We start from the raw sequence: 7,575 nt of genomic DNA, 5'->3' as shown, positions 1-7,575 counted from the left end.
GCACCCTATAGAAGGGCTTTCCAGTATGCATCACACTTTTTTCATGTGGTAGGAGAGATGCATCACACCCTTAGCACTGGGCAGTCTGTATTGTCCTGTTTTGACCAGTTCTGAGTAGTTTTTCAAGGTTCTGGGAGATGATGTAATCAGTCGACCTTACTCCTTCAGGGCATAAAAAAACAATTTTAGGAACTTAGAAGCCCTTGGTTTATGGACATATGTGATTGTGGTTGCAGTACCCAAATATGTCTATAACAGTTGCCCCCTAAAGCCTGAGGTCGTAAATCTTTTTTGATGTCGGGTGAAATGCTTTATCATGAGGATCCGAGGTTTTTCGAACTAGAAGGTGACCTATAATAAGATACAATACAATACATTATCTTCATAATAGTTTTCACGATCTAGCTTAGGCAGGCATTCCCATGCTCAGCTTTCTAAATTCATTTTCATGTACATAGGACAGACAACCGTCTGTGTGGCAGACTGATGATTCTAGTAGAGCCATCATCCTTTGGTTTGGATGATTATCTATGCAGCAATTATGTACATTTGATGTCTTTATTTTCCTGAATATATTGCAGCCCAAATGGATGAAACTAGATCTGGGGTCTTCAAAAGTCATTCAATCTTCTCCCGAAGTACAAGTCGGTCCATGTGAAAATATGTTCTGATGTCGAACATGGAAAGACATCGCTTGATTACCAGCCAATGATGTATGCTGTAGTACCATTCACGTGGTGTGAATACATGAGTTGATGTCGAACACCACGCAAAATATTTCGATCGAAGGCCATTAATGTAAACATGTCGCCGGAAGTGAGAAACTTGCCATTGAGGCATGCAAGCTTCAAAGTACTGAAAGGGTTGTTCCTAGATCGACTTCTTGGATAATGAGATGATGTCGACAAGAAGTGACTCGTTGTAGGAGGGAATTAATGAATCTCACATCTACGACACGGAATGGAGAAAATGATTTTGTGGAGGTGAAAACGATCTGATGATACAAGGTTCGAGGTGGCGGTCATGAAAAAATGAAGTGTGAAGGTATTGCAGTGGATGAGACACAAGTTGGGTTGGTGAATTCTCTGAGAAACTTCTCTTGAACATATCGACAACACTGAAATGGATTGGTAGCGTTAACCCCAAAAATGGATGGTACGACAGAACAATGGTGATATGACTGGTGAACGGAATAACCCAACCCGACTTAATCATGGTCATGGAGTGAAAGTGTCATGTTCAAGAGCAACCTACTACCAATAAATTTTCTTCAAGTTTTCTTCCCAATTTTCCCCAGTCATTTCTGACTAGTACCTCTTTATTTTTGTCAAGCTTGAGGAGGATAACATATGATTGTTCTATAATTTTCCCTTTGGGAAAACCCGTCGCTATGCTTTAACGAGCCTAGCAACAGTGAGACTTGCTCTTGTCTGCATGGACAAGTTTGTTGCTATTGTTTTAACGAGTTTAACGACAAGGATAACTCAGTTCTTTTCAATTTTAGAGAGTCTGAAAAGAGACAGAAAGGAAACTCCAATATTCCTTTTTCATAATATAATCCCTTAAGTCCGAAAATTTATAAAACAATGCTAAAGGGATGGCTTTTCGATAGTTTTAACGAGCCGAGCAAGATAAGCACTCGATCCTTTTGTGCAATAATCCCTTAGGTCCTAAAAGATTAAAATCTAGAGGAGGGATGTCACTTCCATTCACTTTAATGAGATGGAGAGGCCAATTTCTCGGCAATCTTTTCATATTTTACGAGTCAGATGAAAAGAGCTTAAAGGAGACTCGTTTTTTGAGGAACGAGCAATTTTTTCGGATAGCAACTGGTTCCAGGTAATGTTTGGAACTTTTTTCAATCACGGAAATCTAAAGAAGGTGGCTAATAGGATCACTCTTCGTATTTGTTCCTCAAAAGGGGTAAACAATCAAATGGAGGCGTATGATCAGCTAAAAAAGAGTGGAGGTGATGGTAAGAACATGACCAAGGATCAAAAGCGAATAATTATGTGATCGCAATGGTTATTTACCGGAGGTAGGTTCATTTTTTAATGAGCTTAAACTTTAGTGGAACATATTCTCATTGCTGGGTTTACTTTTTAATGAGGTTGAAAATCGCGTAAAACTACTCATTCCAGTCGTATAATAAGGATGTCTCATCGATAGGTTCATTTTTTAGGGAGCTTGCCCCATTCGAAATTTTGCTCCGGTTCATTTCATTATGTAAGCTAGTAATGACCAATCCTACGAGTTTAAAGGGTTAAGAACCTACAAAATAAGAAAATAAATGGCCACTTTTCACTTTCATGCAAAAAGGTTTGCATGCCCCCAGGTATAATGAAGTAAGGTTTCCAAGTTACCCCTCAATTTGCAGACAAAACACTTGCTCTGTCGGGAAAAGCCTACCTTCTGACGGAGGTATCTTATTCCAGTCTAATCCCATTTTCCTAAACGGACGAGTGTGTCAGACTAGTCATATTCCTACGTGGAAACCCACCTTATAACTATGGTTTTTCTGCCGAATAATACCAGGGTTCATGACCCCTGGGTTTCAGTCACAATCACCGAATCACTCGTGCTCATCAGGTGGACGGACTGGAGATTGATGAGACATTCCTTGTGCAAAAAGACCAGTTAGGGATGGCATTTGACCATTGGATATGTGTGAACCAGGGAATGAAAGTTGGTCTATGAGCTGGATCACTTTGCCTTCATGCGAAAAACACATCACTCGAAAGAGTGAGGAAACAATAGCTCCCATGCTATAAATGTAGTCACGTCCAAGGAGTAGATTGTAATCTAAAGGTCCTTGGACTACCATCAAATTTAGATAAACGATTTTACTTCTCAAAGTTATAGGAAAATTTGTAAGGATCCCTAATGGTCAACTGGTTCCTTTGACGAAGCCTGTCAGATTTCGCATCTCAGGCAGAAGCGATGGCGAACCAAGCACTTTCCAAGAAGTTGAGGAAAGGATACTCACAGAAGCCCCTTCATCTATGATGGTACCAACCATGATCATTCTGTAAGTTTGAACTATGATTCAGAATGGTACATTAGATGGTAGATGGGGTCTGCCTAGTAGATTCTAGTCGAAGGAAACAACTAGGTTTCTTGGAGGTGAGACCGAATAAACGGCCAGATACATCTCCGAAGAACTTTGTTCCTGCGATAAAGGAATGGGTAGATTGCCCCCATGTTGAGCAGAGTTTGTGTTTACTAAAAGAATTTGAATTGTGTCATTCTCATTCTCTTTGGTGACGATCTCATCTGAAGGTGGATCCTGTGAAGACAAGATGGGGTCGACTGCCGTCTCGACCTATTGACTTTGGTCCGGTGTGGATTCAGAGGGTTCATCTTCAATGATAGGTTCTTAGACCAATAACAAAGGTGTGTCAGTCAGATTTTCAACTAACGATGGACTTGGAAAGAGTTTCTTGTATCTAGGGGGAAGCCGTAGCGGTGAAGCAGGGCAGTTGTCCAAGATTCTTTTAGCTTCATCTAGGAAGGGACAACGGTGGATGGCGTGATAGCCTTGACACAGTCTGCAAGGAAATTTAGATCTTCCTTTATGTCCATTGACTTCGTTTTCACTAGTTGATGGTGTACTCTCAACATGACCGTCAGAGCTTGACGACATCGGATTGTGCAAGTGGGGAGACCAGTCCCTTAAGATCCATGGGATGCAAGGACAATCTCGATGATAGTGGTCCCCTTTGCAGATGACACATGGAGATTTAGGTTTGGATGGTGCAGCTTGTGGATTTTCGCTAGATGATGGATGGTTGCCCCTTTTTGTCATTGGCTCCTTCTTCTTCTTCTCCTTCCCTTTCTTCTTCTTCTCAGTTACTTGGTTTTTAGTTTTACTAGCTTCACCAAGCAAAGAGGAAGAAGGAGAGGGAGAAACAAACGAAGTAGAAGGTTGGGGGGTAATTCTAGTATCATCTAGTTGTTGATCTGATTGCTCAGGAATCATGGTTCTTTGAATGACAGAGGTGGAGAAGAGCCATACTGGCAGACCAATTGTCAGTTCTGGAAGGGACAGTGTGGCCATATGAGGTGCACCAACATCTCCCCAAGCGGAGAAAGGACTAGGATTTCCCCCAAGGGGAATCCTTGATTGGTGGACTCCATTTTCCCAACCTAAGATCAACAAGGGAACAATGAAGTTATTTCGATTAAAATAAATTTTATGACGCTTTGACACAACTTGATTTTTCAATTTTTAAGAGTCGAGAAAAAGTTAAAGATGACTTTAGTCACCTTCGATTTTTAGTGAGCCTAAAGTGACAAGTGCTCAGATGGACCTTTTCCTTTAAGGAGTCTGAAAAGGAATGGAAGAGACTACTTTGGAAATCTAGATAGAGGGATTACCAAACCAATCGCAAAACTGCAGAATACTTTTTACGGTATGGCAGTCAATCTTCCTGAATGCTTCGTAAGGATAAAGGATATATCCTATTGTGCTCTCCCAATATATACTCGACGGTACATGGGAGCACAAGTCCGTACTAGCACTTGTCATCTCAAAGAGGAGGAATCACCCAACCTAGGATGAAAGCAATAGTTACTAGGCTTTACGATGCCAGAATACATCTCTAGCCTAGACTTCTAGATGTTGTGCATTAGGTTCCAAATAGTTTTTATGTTCATTAAATATATTTTATAGTTTATCTTTGTTAAGAAGTTTACCTTTAAGGTTCACCGCATGACGTAGATATACAACTCCTAAATATGCAATCTAAGATGATAAACAATCATTTACTCTTATTTTTGCAATGAAAATCCTAGCTACTAAGGAAAGAGAAGCAAAATTATTTCGACATAGAGCAGAGAGCACACACTAAAATGCACTGTCCTAAATCAAAATCCACAAGCAGTCTAAATGCAAATGCACATGCATGTATTTGTTTTCTGCTTTATTAATATGTGAATGACAAAAATAAAGCTAAGTACAAATTTGAATTATCTTTTCTTTCAAAGCGAGAGTACTAACAATTTTATTTTAAAAAAAACAAAAGGAAGACAAGGACGACACTTTGCAATTTTGAACTGAAAACTGCTTTCGACACTTGAAAAACTATTAATTCAGATCAAATACAAGAGTAACAGTGTAATCGACCATAAAAAAGAGTAGGATTCTTTTCTTTTATTGAAAACAACACTTGCGACACTTTCAAATCAAAAGATGATAGCTGTATTAAGCTACTTTTGTAAAAGAGAACTATAAATGGTGAAAAATGCATAAAAACATTTACAATTCTTCGTACAATGGAGGCTGAACAATGAAAAGGAAGGGAGTTTCAATAGTGGTATACTGATCACAGACAATAAAACTCTTGAATAAAGCTGAAGACAGTGAAGAAAAAACCAAAATCTAGAGGCAGAAACAGTCTTATTTGATCATCGCACCTGTAACACAGGGAAACAGGGATGCATCCCACCTACTGTACATGGGAGGTGCGATGCATCCAGTCTGCCAAAAGGAGACAGTGTGATGGTCCAAGGATGAGACTTTAACTTGGTTTTTGGTCACAGTTTGTAGCTTAGTTCAGGGATTTAGACTGAGCTAATGATAGTCAGTAAATACAAAGTATAGGGGGTGATCTAATGAGGTTACTTGAGCTACCACCAAGGCACTTAGGATGTTTGCAAGTCAGTTGTTCAGTTCATAAACAAACCCAAAGATTGACTGAAGTAGCATTGATCTACATTGCACTTGCATAGAAAATGGAGTTCGAAGGCTATCTGGCTTAACTTCAGGCTCCGTCTATAGTTTATGAAGCAAAAAAATGTAGGCAAGCAATCAAACTATACGCTCCCCAGTGGAGTCGCCATTTTGTTATCGGGAAAACTAGTGTCTATTCAGAGCTGCTAGTCCCACTAAGACGGGTAGCTATCTTAGAAACAAACAAACTAAAGTCACTTGTGTTTTCCTTTATGAGAGATAGATGAGAAAGAATCAGAGAGTACCAACCTCAGTCTTTCACTTGGCTCCTCGCTTGTTTCCTTTCCCTTTCGATAGAATTTCGCCACTCCTTCCTTACTTGTCCTGCTTCAAAGAGCACCCATAGAGTCAAAGAAGCATAATACCATCAAAGCATAGAGATCTATAATCATAAACAATATAGTATCAGATGTATATTAACCATACAAATGCATATATCAATACAAGATTCAAAGATTTACAAGAATATGGAGGAAAACTCCAATAGTTTTATTGATAGAAGTAGTAGAAGAGAGGATTACAACCCATTGGTCTGACCCAACGCCATCCTATCAGCATGAAAGCCTTCTTCACCTCATACAAAGCAAGATCACCCAACAATGTCTTCAAAGAGAAACCAACAACACTTCCTTGCAATTTACAAAATTCCAGCCTCTGGATCTCTGGGATGAGGGATCCATATATAGATGTTTGCAGGGGGGTGGGTTAGCTTTTGGGATTTTGATTAGTGTCATCTCTATGATAGTTCTTGGTTCCACTTGGAGATTTCATGATCTCTTACTCATCCCTAGGCGAATTCATAGAGGCAAGTGTCAAATGAGTAGCTTCTAGAAGATTCTCTCTCCACCTAGCAAACTGCTTCTACCATTTGTCTACTCTCATTCATCGCACCCTACAGGAGGGGTTTCCAGTATGCATAGTACTTTTTGCATGTGGCAGGTGAGATGCATCGCACCCTTAGCACTGGGCAGTCTGTATGGTCCTGTTTTAACCAGTTCACAGTAGTTTTTTAGGGAGAACTTCTGGGAGATGATGTAATCAGCTGACCTTTCTCCTTTAGGGTATGGAACAACAATTTTAGGAGCTTAGAAGCCCTTGGTCTATGGATATATGTGATTGGGTTTGCAGTACCCAGATATGTCTATAACAGACCTGGATAAGGGTATCTTGAAGCTTATTTTTCTCCGGTCCCTGAGGGAGGACTCTCTCTACGTTTTGAATATAGTAGGAAAAGGTGATATATCTAAGGAGGACTCTAACTCTATTTGTGAGTTATTCATTTAGTTTTCATGAGGGGCTGTAAGGAATAAGCAAGGGATTCAAACATCCAAAACATCCAGCAGAGGAATTACAAAAGAAAAAATTGAGAACTTACTGGATAACTTGAAAATTGACATCCTAAGTACAATTTCCTCTCATATGGACACGTTACAGACCAAACAAAAGAAAATGGAATTAGAAAGAACCATGGCCATCTTTCGGCCTGAGTGCAGGAAGAAACATCCATTAAAGGAATGCCCATTAGATACTGTGGAGACATGTGCAATATGTGAACAGACTCACTCCACCAGTTCATGTCCATCTCTTCTTGGGCTAAAGGTAGTATTCCAGGGAACAAGTGAAGGAGTAGAGAAACTATGATTTATGGGTTCCAAGAGACCATGTCAGCCATGGCCACCAAGCTCAAATCAAGGTATGTCTCAAGAAGTTTCTCAGTATTTTAGAAATTTAAATGTGGGACCTCATTCAGTACCTTTTCCACAATCACGACCTCAATTTTATCAATATCTTCCCTGGCAGTCTTGGTTCCCTCAGTCTAGTTCAAACCCTTCATGGTCTCAGAC

The sequence above is a fragment of the Pinus tabuliformis genome, chromosome 2_1, assembly GCF_031772625.1.
Source record: "Pinus tabuliformis cultivar Carrire ecotype Pingquan chromosome 2_1, CPIR1, whole genome shotgun sequence".
Lineage (NCBI taxonomy): Eukaryota > Viridiplantae > Streptophyta > Pinopsida > Pinales > Pinaceae > Pinus > Pinus tabuliformis.
Note: the sequence above shows the minus strand (reverse complement) of the source record.